We start from the raw sequence: 16677 nt of genomic DNA, 5'->3' as shown, positions 1-16677 counted from the left end.
AGCATGGAATGTTGCTACTCTTTGGGATTCTGAAATCTTGCTACTCTTTGGAATTCTGTATGGAATGTTGCTACTCTTTGGGATTCCAGAATCTTGCTACCCTTTGGAATTCTGTATGGAATGTTGCTACTCTTTGGGATTCCAGAATCTTGCTACTCTTTGGGATTCTGTCAGATACTTGTGACCTGGATTGGCCACTATTGGGAAAAAAATATTGGGCTAAATGGACCTTTGGTCTGACCCAGTATGGCTATTCTTATGTTCTTATGGTGCTTAGAGTTTGGGCGTGGGTGGGAATCGGTGCTGTGTGATTCTATAGAGGGCATGCACCCTTTATAAAATCATGCTTAGCGCCAATCTTTTCTGATGCCCATTTTTCAGCGACATTTATAGAATCCGGCCCTAAGGGTGCAAATGTAGAACTGGGTACCAAAATTAGTCACCATAATTAAGAGGGTAGTGTGTCAGTACTATAACTGTAATTTCATATGTAATTTCCTTTATAGAATACTAGCATACATTTTATTTATAAGTACATAAGTATTGCCATACTGGGACAGACCAAAGGGCCATCCAGCCCAGCATCCTGTCTCCTCCATCAGTGGCCAATCCAGGTCACAAATACCTGGCAAGATCCCCCCCAAAAGTATTTTATTTATTTTCAAACTTTTATACCGCTTAAACCTAAGCGGTTTAAATTGATATCAATGCGCCTACATTTAGGCCCCTTATGCCACGTCAAAATGGCACTCTAAATATATACGTTCAACTTCTCTACTAATTTATCTCTGAATGTATACAGGTCTATATGATCAGACAGTCATAATAGGATCATCAGATCAACGTATCCACCTCTTCACTGGCTAATACATCTCTTTATGAGCCAAGCATATTTATAGAGGGGATACCGTAATCCTCATTAATCCCATTCATATTTTTTATATTTTGAATCTTTTTTATATATAGTTTCAGTCCATTAACTGCCTTCATAAACGTTTCCAAACTTCTTTTCAATCACAGATTGGAGGAGTGGCCTAGTGGTTAGGGTGGTGGACTTTGGTCCTGGGGAACTGAGGAACTGAGTTCGATTCCCACTTCAGGCACAGGCAGCTCCTTGTGACTCTGGGCAAGTCACTTAACCCGCCATTGCCCCATGTAAGCCGCATTGAGCCTGCCATGAGTGGGAAAGTGCGGGGTACAAATGTAACAAAAATAAAATAGATACTATTGGAGATTCTACATGGAATGTTGTTGTTCCACTAGCAACATTCCATGTAGAAGGGCAGGCTTCTGTTTCTGTGAGTCTGACGTCCTGCAGGACGTCAGACTCACAGAAGCAGAAGCCTGCGCGGCCACATTGGTGATCTGCAAGGGCTGACTTCTACGTGGAATAGCAACATTCCATGTAGAATCTCAAATAGTAGCAACAGTGGAGGAGTGGCCTAGTGGTTAGGGTGGTGAACTCTGGTCCTGAGGAACTGAGTTTGATTCCCAGTTCAGGCACAGGCAGCTCCTTGTGACTCTGGGCAAGTCACTTAACCCTCCATTGCCCCATGTAAGCTGCATTGAGCCTGCCATGAGTGGGAAAGTGCGGGGTACAAATGTAACAAAAAAAAAAAGATCATTCTATTCCATATGTATCAAAGTAGTTCAAAAGTTAATACTTAGCTTATCAGCTTCCTCAGCTATTTCTGCTGTATTCCATAATGTGTGGTGGAGACTAAAAAATCACCGACACAGATCCATGTTTCGCTATGTGCTGTTTCAAGGTAGTCTCCTACAACATAAATGATAAAGATACGAACCATTTCTGACAAAACTATTATGTCCCAATCCAAACACAGACCGTTACTAACCCGGCTTCTAAAATGGTCGCCAACTTTTTTATCCCTGAATTTATAGCCAAGGCTGACGTAATCAAACACCAATCAGAGACTCCTGAGCTGAACAGCTGATCCCCGATAACCAGATCAAAAATTTAAATCAAGGTCAAAATGGCAGGCATAAGTAAGTGCAACTAAATGTGGCACTCTAGTGCGTAACATACGGTATTCTATAAGCTGTTGCATAATTGTGAGGCCTCCCATGCCCCCTTATGAACGCCCTCCTTGCATTTATGCACTAAGGGAACCTTAGAGGCAGCTGAGGGGAGACATGATAGAGGTATATAAAATAATGAGTGGAGTGGAACAGGTGGATGTGAAGCGTCCGTTCACACTTTCCAAAAATACTAGGACTAGGGGGCATGCGATGAAACTACAGTGTAGTAAATTTAAAACAAAACGGAGAAAATTTTTCTTCACCCAACGCATAATTAAACTCTGGAATTTGTTGCCGGAGAACGTGGTGAAGACAGTTAGCTTAGCAGAGTTTAAAAAGGGGTTAGACGGTTTCCTAAAAGACAAGTCCATAAACCACTACTAAATGGACTTGGGAAAAATTCACAATTCCGGGAATAACATGTATAGAATGTTTGTACGTTTGGGAAGCTCGCCAGGTGCCCTTGGCCTGGATTGGCCGCTGTCATGGACAGGATGCTGGGCTCGATGGACCCTTGGTCTTTTCCCAGTGTGGCATTGCTTATGTACATGCACTTAGTGCGTGAAAAACAGGCTACTGCAAAAACGCATGAAAGTATTTTGCCTGTTAACAATTTTTTAAATATTTTTTAGAGAGAGCATTTTATAGGGGGAGAATGCACATGGAAGTGTTAACCAGCTAGCACAGCTAGGGATTTAAAAAGGTTTGGACTACAAAAACCCAAGGTAATGGTACAGTTTAGGGGGGTGAAGAACTTTTGTGCATGAAAGAGGAGCGGGACTTGGGTGTGATCGTATGTGATGATCTTAAGGTGACCAAACAGATAGAAAAGGCAACGGCAAAAGCTAGTAGGTTGCTTGGGTGCTTAGGAAGTGGAATGGTCTATAGGAAAAAGGAGGTGATAATGCCCCTGTATAAGATTCTGGTGAGACCTCATTTAGAATATAGTGTACAATTCTGGAGATCGCATCTTCAAATAGATATAAACAGTATGGAGTTGGTCCAGAGGACCGCCGAGGGAGGGGGGCAGGGGGGACAAAATTCCCTAGGCCCGGGCCTCCATGGGGGCCCAGCGCCGGGGTCCCTCTCCTTTTCCTGCTCCCAGGCTGCCGGCGCTGCAGTCCACGGTCTCACCTGCCTGCCCTCTGCTCCGTCGACAGCCCCCCTCCGTCCGCCACCGGGCCCCCTGCATTCAAATCGGCAGTGCCTCACCTCCATGTGCAAGTGGCAGATCGCCTCACTGTGTCCTGTTCTCGTATGATTTAACTTCCTGTTTCTGCGAGGGCAGGACACAGGGAGGGCCCGATGGGAGGCAATCTGCCGCTTTCACACGGAGATGAGGTGCTGCTGATTTGAATGCAGGGGGCCCAGTGGCGGACGGAGGGGGGCTGTCGATGGGGCTGGGGTTGGGCGGGCGGAGACTGGGGACTGCGGCAGGGGGAGGCATGGGGGCAGCCTTGCCCCGGGCCCAGCTAAAATGGTCAGTGGTCTTTGTCATAAAGAACATGGGGACAGACTTAAAGATCTCAATATGTATATGTAACCCTGGTTTGTTTGTTTTTTTTTGTTACATTTGTACCCCGCGCTTTCCCACTCATGGCAGGCTCAATGCGGCTTACATGGGGCAATGGAGGGTTAAGTGACTTGCCCAGAGTCCCAAGGAGCTGCCTGTGCCTGAAGTGGGAATCAAACTCAGTTCCTCAGTTCCCAGGACCAAAGTCCACCACCCTAACCACTAGGCCACTCCTCCACTGTTGCTACTATTGGAGATTCTACATGGAATGTTGCTATTCTTCTATGTAGAAGTCGGCCCTTGCAGATCACCAATGTGGCTGCGCAGGCTTCTGCTTCTGTGAGTCTGACGTCCTGCAGGACGTCAGACTCACAGAAACAGAAGCCTGCACAGCCTTCTACATGGAATGTTGCTAGTGGAACAACAACATTCCATGTAGAATCTCCAATAGTATCTACAGTATTTATTTTTGTTACATTTGTACCCTGTGCTTTCCCACTCATGGCAGGCTCAATGCGGCTTACATGGGGCAATGGAAGGTTAAGTGACTTGCCCAGAGTCACAAGGAGCTGCCTGTGCCTTAAGTGGGAATCAAACTCAGTTCCTGAGGACCAAAGACCACCACCCTAACCATTAGGCCACTCCTCCACTGGGATCAGATACCTGAAACCAAGGCCACAAACAGTACTTCTTTACTGAGCTGGGCACAGTCCGGGGTTAGGCTCGATCCCAGTAGGCTGTAGGGTTTTAAGCCATACTTTTACTTATTCTTTTTTAAAAGCATTTGAGCAATTTGACTTCACTCACACTCTAAAGAAACTCTCCACTCCAGGTTTTTAAGTTAAATGCGTAATAGAACTTTACTGGAACACCGCAAAAGGGCAGCTACTCAAACTTCACACTTTCATGTAACAAACAGCTCACATTGCTGAAAGAGGTTTCTGTGTCAATCCAAGACTTTTGGTGAAAGTTCCAACACTAAATTAATAGTCTCTGGAAAGTCCTAGGGTATTTCCTTATTTGCAGTATCAACCAGTTCTCCAGTACCCAGCCTTTCGGGCAGAACAGTCCAAGGCTGTGGTTTCCTGCTCCTTCCACGGAAAGCTGGCCCACTGGGCTTTTACCCAGCCTCCGGACCCACTCAGGATTGGACCTCCCTGTCCGTCATGCTCTTCCAGGGGTGCGCTTCTTTGAGTTGCTGGCTCTGGCACCGAACAGGCTCTTCCTACTCTGCTCCCGGGGGGGGGGGGGGGGGGTAACCCTTTCTACCCACCCAGAGCTTTCCTCACAGTTACTGCTTTCATTAATAGAAACTTACTCCTTGGTGCATTCTTAAGTTATTGGGTTTGATCAGGATACCCCCTCTCCTCCTGGCGGGGGTGAAGGTAACCAAAGACCATACTACTACTACTACTACTTAACATTTCTAGAGCGCTACTAGGGTTATGCAGCGCTGTACAGTTTAACAAAAAAGGACAGTCCCTGCTCAAAAGAGCTTACAATCTAATGGGCAAAATGTCAAGTTGGAGCAGTCTAGATTTCCTGAACAGAGGTATGGTGGTTAGGTGCCGAAGGCGACATTGGTGGGCTTTGAGCAAGGCTTTGAAGATGGGCAGGGAGGGGGCCTGGCGTATGGGCTCAGGGAGTTTATTCCAGGCATGGGGTGTGCTCTGAAATCCCATAACTTTTATAACATTCAAACTCCACCCCAACTATGACATCCCTTGACACTTATTTTCCCAATACGTCCCTCTGGGCTGGGCTCTTCACCCACCCACTCACATTGTTCCTCCCCCCCCCCCCCCCCCCCCCCCCCCTAGTGAATCTGGAGAGTTCTACAAACCAGTTCTAGTAATCCTCTGGGGAAATCCACACACCCAGTTTGCCAGGGGATTATATATACAATACTTTGGAAGAAAGGTGAAAGAGGGTAGATATGATAGAGACATTTAAATACCTATGTGGCATAAATGCACAGGAGGCTGTGGAATAAGGGGACATAGGATGATGTGAAAGGAGATAGACTCAGAAGTAATCTGAGGAAATAGTGCTTCGTGGAAAGGGTGGTGAATTCATGGCCTCCGGGTGGAAGCAGTAAAGACGAAAACAGTGTCTTAAGTTCAAGAGAGCCTGGGACAAGTACATAGGATCTCTAAGGGAGTGATAGGGAGAGTAGACGGCATGGATGGCCAGACTGGCTAGGTTATGTGATCTTTATTTGCCTACGTTTTTCTGTCTTTTTCTCTGTTTCTAATGCTGAAGCTTTTCATTGCAATGGTGGTGGTGTGCACCTCACCTATCATCCGCTACAAGACGCTGGTGGGAAGTGGCTCTCCAGGCTCCAGAAGAGAAAGAGACGATGTATGATGCTGGCAGCATCTACCCCAGCAGTGGCTGCAGATTCTCCTCCTGTTAGTTGGGATAGTTGGAGTGGGGGACCAGCCTAATGGAGTGGAGGAGTAGCCTAATGGTTAGTGCAGCAGGCTTTGATCTTGGTAACCTGGGTTTGATTCCCACTGCAGCTCCTTGTGACCTTGGGCAAGTCCCTTAACCCTCTGTTGCCCTCCAGGTACAGAGAAAGTGCCTGTACTAGTACATGACAGCTCTGGAGAATGAGTTCAGCTGGCTGCAGCCTCTCTGCAATCACCCGCATGTTTTGCTGAAGCTGGCAGAGGGAGGGCTGCATTTGCACCACACAAGCTGTAACCTAGCTCTATTTAGGGGGGGTTTATTTCTTTGTGAGTGCACTACACAAGCCTTTTCTGGGGGGCATATTCATCCCTTTGACCCATACTGGAACAGGCTATACAGGCCGAGCATGATGGCAGCTCACAGACCATGTACCCAGAAAACCGTCGTTAAAAGCCATGCTATTGTCCCGGGTTTTAGCACTTAACACAGATTTTTTACCATAGTTTTGCTACATCATCCCCATAGTCTGAAGGGGAAATGTCCAGCTTAACTCAGAGACACCCTTTTTTCCTGTGTGTTTTTTAAAAATTTTATTTGTAATGCAATATTTTCTGTAAATGAAAGCCTCACCAGACTGAATAGCTGAAGACCACTCCCTCTTACTCATTGCTAGTCTCCCACAGAGGTAATTATGTGTCATGCATCAGTCAAGTAGGGCAAGGATTAAAGAGAACATGAAATGATAGGAAAGGGGAGAAGAAATAATAAGGAAGGAGGCATGAGATGTTTGAGAGGTTATGGGAAGGGTGAGCGCTGGGAGAGGAAAGATGCAGCATAGGTGTAATGTGCCTGCTTACTTCAGGGAGGTGGAGGGGAAGGACACCAAACCAGCGTTAGCATCCACCAGTGGCGTAGCCAAAGGTGGGCCTGGGTGGGCCGGGGCCCACCCAAAAGCAGCACATGTTTAGCGGTAGCTGGTGGGGATCCCAAGCTTGGCCAACTACTCTCCACGATACCGGCACCTGAGCGTGCTCATTTTTCAGTGCATGCCTGATGCAGACTGCCAAGGTGGAAAGAAACGTTTTCCCATCAGTTGAGATATTATTTTGGTGGTGGTTGGGGGGAACAACACTTGGGTGCCCACCCACTTCTTGCCTAGGCCCACCCAATATCTGTTGTCTGGCTAGGCCCCTGGCATCCACAACGTCTGGAGGAGGATCACTGTCTCCCAATCTATACCTATGGATGTGAGTGAGGAGGAAAAGAGCAAGGGACGCCTCACCCCATGCCTGGAACAAACTCCCTGAGCCCATACGCCGTGCCCCCTCCCTACCCATCTTCAAATCAATGCTCAAAGCCCACCTCTTCAATGTCGCCTTCGGCACCTAATCACTACACCTCTTCTCAGGAAAACTTATCTACCCCAACTTGACATTTCGTCCTTTAGATTGTAAGCTCTTCTTAGCAGGGACCGTCCTTATTGTTAATTTGTACAGCGCTGCGTAACCCTAGTAGCGCTCTAGAAATGTTAAGTAGTAGTAGTAGTATTACATATAGCAGTGATTTAACCAGAGCTGAGATTGTGATGTCATAATGCCTCATTCCACCAATGCCTAAGAGCCAACCTCATCAGTGATGTCACAATGGCTTGATTGTCCTATATTTGTCTCACTCCTATCTATTAGATTGTAAGCTCTTTGAGCAGGGACTGTCTCTCTTTGTTAAATTGTACAGCACTGCGTAACCCTAGTAGCGCTCTAGAAATGTTAAGTAGTAGTAGTAGTATTACATATAGCAGTGATTTAACCAGAGCTGAGATTGTGATGTCATAATGCCTCATTCCACCAATGCCTAAGAGCCAACCTCATCAGTGATGTCACAATGGCTTGACTGTCTACATAGGCTTACTTTTATTACATATAGCAGTGATTTAACCAGAGCTGTGATGTCATAATGCCTCATTCCACCAATGCCTAAGAGCCAACCTCATCAGTGATGTCACAATGGCTTGATTGTCCTATATTTGTCTCACTTTATCTATTAGATTGTAAGCTCTTTGAGCAGGGACTGTCTCTCTTTGTTAAATTGTACAGCGCTGCGTAACCCTAGTAGCGCTCTAGAAATGTTAAGTAGTAGTAGTAGTATTACATATAGCAGTGATTTAACCAGAGCTGAGATTGTGATGTCATAATGCCTCATTCCACCAATGCCTAAGAGCCAACCTCATCAGTGATGTCACAATGGCTTGATTGTCCTATATTTGTCTCACTCTTATCTATTAGATTGTAAGCTCCTTTGAGCAGGGACTGTCCTCTGTGTTAATTTGTACAGCGCTGCGTAACCCTAGTAGCGCTCTAGAAATGTTAAGTAGTAGTAGTAGTAAGGGATATGAGAGAAAGAGGGGAGAAGGGAATGACAAAAAAAAAAAGAAGGAAAACAAAAGAAATAAGTAAAAGAGGAAAGTTTTCAGCAGAGAGGAAAAATGTAATGGAAAGACTGAGAGACAGAAGGGGGGAAATGAAGAAATCAAAGGAGGAGAGGAACAATGAATAAAAAAAGAAAGACTAGAGAAATAAAAATGAGAAACTCTATCCCTCCCCCTCGTGTCTAGCATCAGCCCTGTTTCCCTGTCCTTATGCTTCTACCATATCTAGCTTCACCCCTCTGTGTCCCTGTCCCTCCTGGTGTCCAGCATCACTCCTTATCCCTGTTCCTAAGCTTCTCCCTTGTCCAGCATATCCTTTCTGTGTCTCTATTTCCCCCAATGTCCAGCTTCTCCTTTCATTTTCCCTATTTCCCTAAATGTCCAGCATCTCCCCTCCACATGTCCAGCATTTTTCCTCTCTGCCCAGGTGCACCCCTCCCGTGTCCAGCATTGATCCTGTGTGCCCCTATCCCTTCCAGCATTGCTCCTCTGTGCCCCTGACCCTATGCTTCCCCCATATCCAGCAATCTCTGCTGTGTTCCTGTCCCTCTCCAAGTCCAACATCTTCCCTCCCTCAGCATGGTCTAACATTTCTTCATCTCTTTCTTCTCCACCCCTCTGTTCAGCATCTTTCCTTCCCTCTGTGAAAAAAGTATCTCTCCTCCTGTCTTTTTTCCATCCCCCTCAGTCCAGCATCACACCGTTCTCTTCTCAATCCCTCCTTGTGGTTCAGCATGTCTCCTGCTCACCCCCCCCCCCCCAGTGGGTTCATTGTCTCTCTGTCATCTTTTCATCCCACCCTGCAGGTCCAGCCTATCACCACCTCTATCTGGGGAGAAGATAGGGGGGAAAAAAACTAAGATCTAAATCTGAGAATCAAGGGAGACCAGGAGGAATTCTCTGCAAACTTCAAAGATAAAGAATTCAACAGAGTAGCTCCCACACCTAAAGTATAGAACAGGAAAAGTTCTCTACGATGACGAATCACAGAAGGCAAAAGTAGAGACTAATAGACGATTCACCACTGGAGACGTGAGTCCAACAGTCTTTATTATATCAAAGATAACGACCCGACACAGGCCGTGTTTCGACGCTAAAAAGCGTCTGCATCAGGGGTCAATAAATACACCAAGTAGTGAATGCAAAACGAAGAGTCCTACTTGTATGTGTGTTGTCAGCTCACTGATCACGTAGCACCAAACAGAATATGCTGGATACAAACTATCAGAGCAAAACCCCTGATGCAGACGCTTTTTAGCGTCGAAACACAGCCTGTGTCGGGTCGTTATCTTTGATATAATAAAGACTGTTGGACTCACGTCTCCAGTGGTGAATCGTCTATTAGTCTCTACTTTTGCCTTCTGTAGCTCCCACACCTACCATGGGAGTCAGCAACCTTACGGTATAACAGTCCTGCAGGATGCTGACTAGTATGGAAAATGAATAGCGCTGTTTGCAAGCCATCTTGTAAGCAGCGTTATTCCAGCGGCCTGAGAGCATCAGGCCTCAAAGCTGCAGCCTAAGGCTCACAGGCCACGTGTTACAAGGGCTGTCAGAACTTCTTTCCCCCTTCCCCCACCCCCAATCTCCCTGATCCAAATCACCAATCCCTCGATAGGGCCTACCATTTTTTTTCTTTGGTGGTCTAGTGGTCATTGGGCAAGAACGATCTCCCACTAAGCCCTAGAACAGAAAAGGAAACCAGAATAATGATTTTTCTGACGTTGACACCTGTCCACCAGGAATGGAATGGAAATCCCCAGCTCATGTTATATACCCTGCCAGTAACTTTAAAACCCAATCCAGTGACCTAAAGGTAAAAAACACTGTGACACTGTGCCCGTTCCCTTCTGTGTGTGTTTCAACTTGAAACCAAGTGGCTGGTTTCTTGCTGCAAGGATACACCCATCCATTCTCACTCAGCCGTGTGTGCTTTTTCTTTATTTTCTGGAACTCATTTATCATACAGTTTCTTCCCCATTCTTGAATAAAGAAAAACAAAACGTGCTTGGTTAGCTGATAGTGTGGGAAATGCCCTTCAGCTGGTTATCTGGAAGGCTTAGAGTTCCCCTGTAAAGGAAAGGATATTTTGAGGTCAGTCAGCTACAGCTGCGGAGACTCAACACAATACCGATACTCCGGAAACATCCGCTTTTCAGGACCACAGGCCACTGAGTTCTGAAACACATCCACCCCTTCTGCACAGCCAAATTAATTATTTCTTGCTTCCTGTAGAAAACCGACTTCCTGAGTGAGGTGAGGGAGGAGCAGCTGCATCTATGAGAACTTTTGACATTCTTAACTACTGGAATATAGAAGGGGAGCGCACTGCACACACACCACCACTGCCGAAGTTTCAAAATGTAGTCCGCTGGTTATAAAGTGGATTACAGGAACATCTGTAGCCTGCTGCAACAGTCGACAAGGAAACAGCCCTAACATAGTAACATAGTAGATGACGGCAGAAAAAGACCTGCACGGTCCATCCAGTCTGCCCAACAAGATCAACTCATATGTGCTACTTTTTGTGTATACCCTACCTTGATTTGTACCTGTCTTTTTCAGGGCACAGACCATATAAGTCTGCCCAGCACTATCCCCGCCTCCCAACCACCAGCCCCGCCTCCCACCACTGGCTCTGGCACAGACCGTATAAGTCTGCCCAGCACTATCCCCGCCTCCCAACCAGCCCCGCCTCCCACCACCGGCTCTGCCACCCAATCTCGGCTAAGCTTCTGAGGATCCATTCCCTCGGAACAGGATTCCTTTATGTTTATCCCACGCATGTTTGAATTCCGTTACCGTTTTCCTCTCCACCACCTCCTGTGGGAGAGCATTCCAAGCATCCACCACTCTCTCCGTGAAAAAATACTTCCTGACACACATTTTGCTTTTTCTTTCTCTGCAGGCATCATAGCCTTTCCCTTTATGTACAAACCAATGAATATAATCGCCCAAAGGTGAAAAAGGATCACAAGAGAGGAACAAAAGTCATGATTCTGTGCTCCACTATAGGGAAGCGTTTTAGTGATAATCCAACATTGAAAGGGACTTATATGTTTGAAGGGCACTTCTACTTCTACTACTGAGGGGAGATATGATAGAGGTCTATAAAATAATGAGCGGAGTGGAACAGGTGGGTGTGAATCGTTTGTTTACTCTTTTCAAAAAATACTAGGACTAGGGGGGCATGTGATGAAGCTACAAAAGTAGTCAATTTAAAACGAATCGGAGAAAATGTTTCTTCACTCAACGTGTAATTGAACTCTGAAATTCATTGGCAGAGAATGTGGTAAAGGCAGTTAGCTTAGCGGGGTTTACAAAAGGTTTGGATGGCTTCCTAAAGGAAAAGTCCATAGACCATTATTAAAATGGACTTGGGGAAAATCCACTGCTTATTTCTGGGATAAGCAGGATAAAGTGTATTGAACTTTTTTGGGATCTTGCCAGGTATTTGTGTTCTGGATTAGCCAGTGTTGGAAACAGGATGTAGGGCTTGATGGACCTTTGGTCTGTCCCAGTGTGGCAATACTTATGTACTTATCATTTCTATAGCGCTACTAGACGTACACAGCACTGTACACTAAACATGTAAGAGAAATTCCCTGCTCGACAGAGCTTACAGTCTAATCAAGACAGACAAATAGGACAAATAAGGGATAAGGGAATTACATAAGGTGGGAATTATAAAACAGACATGGGTACTGAACAAGTGAATAAGGGTTAGGAATTAAAAGCAGCCTCAAAAAGGTGGGCTTTTAGATTTGAAGATGGCCAGCGATGGAGCTTGATGTACTGACACAGGAAGTCTATCCCAGGCATATGGTGCAGCAAGATAAAAGGAACAGAGTCTGGAGTTGACGGTGGAGGAGAAGGGTACAAATAAGAGAGATTTACCCAATGAATGGAGTTCCCGGGGAGCAGAGATAAGAGCCGACAGGTACTGAGGAGCTGCAGAGTGAATGTACTTGTAAGTCAGTAAAAGGAGTTTGAACTGCATGTGGAAATGGATAGGGAGCCAATGAAGTGACTTTGAAGAGAGGGCTAATATGAGCGTAGCAACACTGGTGGAATAACACTTCTATGACTGGGTGCAAGCAATTATGCACCCCCTGCACTCGTTAATGTACAGAATACTAGCATTTATGTGATATATATATATACCCATGAACGTGACAGCAGGGTGCCTAAGCACTATTCTGTAAGGACATACATACGTAAGTGGCATGAATAGTGCTCAAAAATGGGTACTTGAAAAAAATCATCGCTAAGAACTATGCTTTATAGAATCGCATAGTGCTGATTCCCAAACCTGCACTGGTGTAAATGCTAATGCCCACATTAGGTGCGCCGAGGCAGTATTGTATAACTATGCACATAACTTTTCAGAATGCCCTTCCCATTGCCACACCCCCTTTTGGGATACACACTATGGGAGTAAGGCGCCCTGCCTTATAGAGTAGCGCATAGCCAGATGCGCAGGCAAATTATAATGAGTGCCAATTAACATCAATAATTGGCTGTTAGCACCCAATTAAATGGAGTGGAGGAGCGGCCTAGTGGTTAGAGCAGCAGTCTTGCAATCCAGAGGTGACTGGTTCAAATCCCACTGCTGCTCCTTGTGATCTTGGGCAAGTCACTTAACCTTCCTCCATTGCCTCAGGTACAAACTTAGATTGTGAGCCCTCCTGGGACAGAGAAATATCCCGAGTAACTGAATGTAACTCACCTTGAGCTACCACTGAAAAAGGTGTGAGCAAAATCCAAATAAATTATTTGAGATTCTGTTGCTACTATCTGAGATTTTACATGGAATGTTGCTACTACTTGAGACTCTATATGGAATGTTGCTATAGTGGAGAAGTGGTTAGAGCACCGGTCTTGCAATCCAGAGGTGGCAGGTTCAAATCCTACTGCTGCTCCTTGTGATCTTGGGCAAATCACTTAACCCTCCATTGCCTCAGGTACAAACTTAGATTATGAGAGCAATATCCAGTGTACCTGAATGTAACTCACCTTGAGCTACTACTGAAAAAGGTGTGAGCAAAACTAAATAAATTATTGATGGTTAAGAGCTTGTTAACCAATTAATCTGCATGGACTTTTATAACTGAGTAGGTTGGTGAGGTGGATTCGAGAAGTTTGATAGCCGTTCTCTGGGCTACCTCTCTCTCTTTACAGAGGTATGACCTCCAGAATGAGACACAATACTCCAGGTGAATTCTCACCAGAGACCTACAGGTTGGTATAATCACTTCCTTTTTTATCCAGTATTTATCCTTCTCCTTATTCAACTCAGCTCTGTCTATGGTCTCGGTGCATCTTTTTGGTATAATAAACTCATTGGCTTCAATCAGTCCAAGGCCTCTTTCCTTCATTGTGCTCATCAGTGTCTTCCTTCTATCCCATAGCAAAACATTTTTGAGATTCATAGTTATTCTATTTATTTGTGACATTTATATCTCACAAATTCTTGAGTTCAATGTGGTTTACAATATAGATTGAATGAATGTAGAATGAAAAATTACATTGGCCAGAATGAGTTGGAATAAGTAACAAGTGGGAGCCTTGGCAGATTTATTTATGCTTTTGTGCCCCCCCCCCCCCCCCCCCCGCCCCAATCCTATTCATATTCTTTCTCAAGAAGCAGTTTGCAGGGGTGAGATAGAGCAATAGTTACATAGGTTACAAAATGGCCGCTGATTAACGGGCTAAAATATTGTTAGCTTCAGATACCATCGCAGAGCTGGCCGATTTTGCTCATACCGGTTTCCTTGGGCGCCGCAGAGGTCTGATTTTCTCCTCAACACCTGTTTCGGACCGAAACATCAAGGGGAGCGGTTCTTCGTCCTTGCTCGTTGTGTTGGTGGACCGGCTGCAAGCTCGTTTACATCGATGTTGCGGTTCTGGGTGCTGGAGTATGAGGACCGGCTCCCCACAATGCGGGAAGCTAGTGTGACTATTGATTGGCTCATCCTCGATGTTTATTTGACCCAGCTCTCCTCCAGCCTTTTCATCGGACTGCTCCAGACCGCGATAGTCTACTATGCTGCTTGTTGCCGGCTGCTGGGCATCGAGGCCTACTTCGCGTTGGGGAGTCTTTTTGGGCATAGCTGTACCTTGTGGGGGACTTGCTTCCTTTTGAGTCGCCGCGGGGGGCTGTTGTCTTTAATTCAGGCAGACTTCAATCCCTATTCCTCTGAGGTGTTATTGCTGGACCCGTTGGCCCAGCCGGCATTGTCCGCCTCCAGCTGCTGTCTTCTGTCTCCGGTGACCTCCTCCGCTCTCCAGGTCGCATACTGCTGCTTCTTCTGCACTTCGACTGCGCTCGCTGGGTCTTACAACAGTGCCTTGCAGGGAGCTGTTCCAGCCACTCTGATCCATCTCAGCGTCTTTTCCCCTCCCTTCCCTTTCAGTTCTTCCCTTGTTCCTTCTACCCTTTCTAATGTCATTGTAATTGATTCATCAGTACATTGAAAGCCACTTTGAGTCTGCTTTATGTGGAAAAAAGTGGGGTATAAATGTTCAATAAATAAATAGGGAAAAAAACAGTTGAATTTTTTTTGGGGGGGAGGAGGCTGTCATCCTTTTTCCTTTGGATGTCCAGCTCAACTGGAACTGGAGTTGAGATCAAATACCATCAGGTTTTTTTTTATCCACAACTACCCTGGGATTTGCCCACCTAGTTTATGTCCCATCCCAAATCATATAGACTAGTCACTGCAACAACGTCCCTTGGCCAGGAGTCAGGCAACAGGGATCCTTTCAGACCACTGCACTCGTGAGCCCTAAATCCAAGCACTGTTGTTACCAGGACCTGTGAATGTTGTTCCTTCAGTATCTCCAGATCTTGCTAGTCCAGGGGGGAAAAAAACTATGACCTAGGAATTCGAACCTGGGTATTCCACAAGGCAGTGAACAGCATTGCCATTTGTCATGGACTGGCCCCCTCTATATTAGATGTCTAGGACACAAACTCAGCAACCTTTTCTCTTTTCCATAGCAGAAGCAGGTCACTGGTGTATTGCTTTCATGCTTTGTTTACAACTTTGAATATTCTGTTGCATCGCTTATTAGGTTTTTCATAGGTTTTATGCTGACATCATATTATATCTGTGTTATTTGAATATTCTTCCATGCCGTCTATTATGGTGTTGTTTGTATTGTACTGACATCATATTTCCAAGTTTACCTCATTTATTGTATTTATTTGTATTTATATTTGGTCATTTTATTATTGTTATGTTAACAAAATTGTAAGTTTCATGTTAAACTTGTAAAAAAGGCCCGTTTCTGACACAAATGAAACGGGTGCTAGCAAGGTTTTCCTCAGAGTGTGTATGTTTGAGAGAGTGTATGTGAGAGTGACTGTGTGTGAGAGAGAGAGTGAATGTGTGAGTGTGTGTGTGTGAGAGAGAGAGAGTCTGGGTGCGAGTGTGTCTGTGTGAGAGAGTGTGTGTGTGAAAATGAGTGTGCAAGTGCGAATGTGAGACACAGTGTGAGAGAGTGTGTGTGTTTCACACAGAGACAGTGTGTGCGAGAGAGAGAGAGAGAGAGAGTGTGAGACACAGACTCTCTGTGAGACTGAGTGTATGAGACCAAGAAAGTGTGTGAGTGACTGTGTGACACATAGAGAGTGAATGTGATACAGCGTGAGACATAGAGTGTGTGAGAAACAGTGTGTGAGAGAGAGAAAGACATTGACTGTGAGAGAGAGAGAGTGTGTGAGAGAGAGAGTATGTGTGTGTGACAGAGATACCTCCCCCCCCCCTCTCTGGTGTCAGGCCCCCCCCTCCCTCCCTCTCTGTGATGTCAGGCCCCCGCTCTCTCTCTCTGGTGTCTGAGCGTTACTGTGCAGGATGCTGAGCTCTGGCTGTGCTTCAAGGAACTGACTAATCCTATTTAATAGAATGCACCTCCAACATTCTGAAGCCGAGAAACCTCGTGTGGTTGGTCACTTCTGCTTGTGACAAACCCGGAAGTACGTGATGTCAATTCAGGAGATGGATACAGAGAGCAGGAATGCCTCAGCCATGCAGTCAGCTTCAGAATGTTGGAGGTGCCTTTTATTATATAGGACTAGACCCAGTGGTGTGCTGGAGCAGGCTCTCACAGGCTCGCAAGAGCCGGTTGTTAAGTTTTTAAGAATTTTGGGAGCCGGTTGTTAAAGTAGGGCCCTCCATGGCTACTTAACAACTGGCTCCCAAAATGTGGGCTTGGGCCCCCTGCTGAATTCTTTTACTTTGCTGGTGGAGATGCTGAGCCCTGCCAGCCAAGTAAATAGACT

This window comes from Microcaecilia unicolor, chromosome 5 (genome assembly GCF_901765095.1).
Source record: "Microcaecilia unicolor chromosome 5, aMicUni1.1, whole genome shotgun sequence".
NCBI classification, from domain to species: domain Eukaryota; kingdom Metazoa; phylum Chordata; class Amphibia; order Gymnophiona; family Siphonopidae; genus Microcaecilia; species Microcaecilia unicolor.
This window is presented reverse-complemented; position numbering follows the sequence as displayed.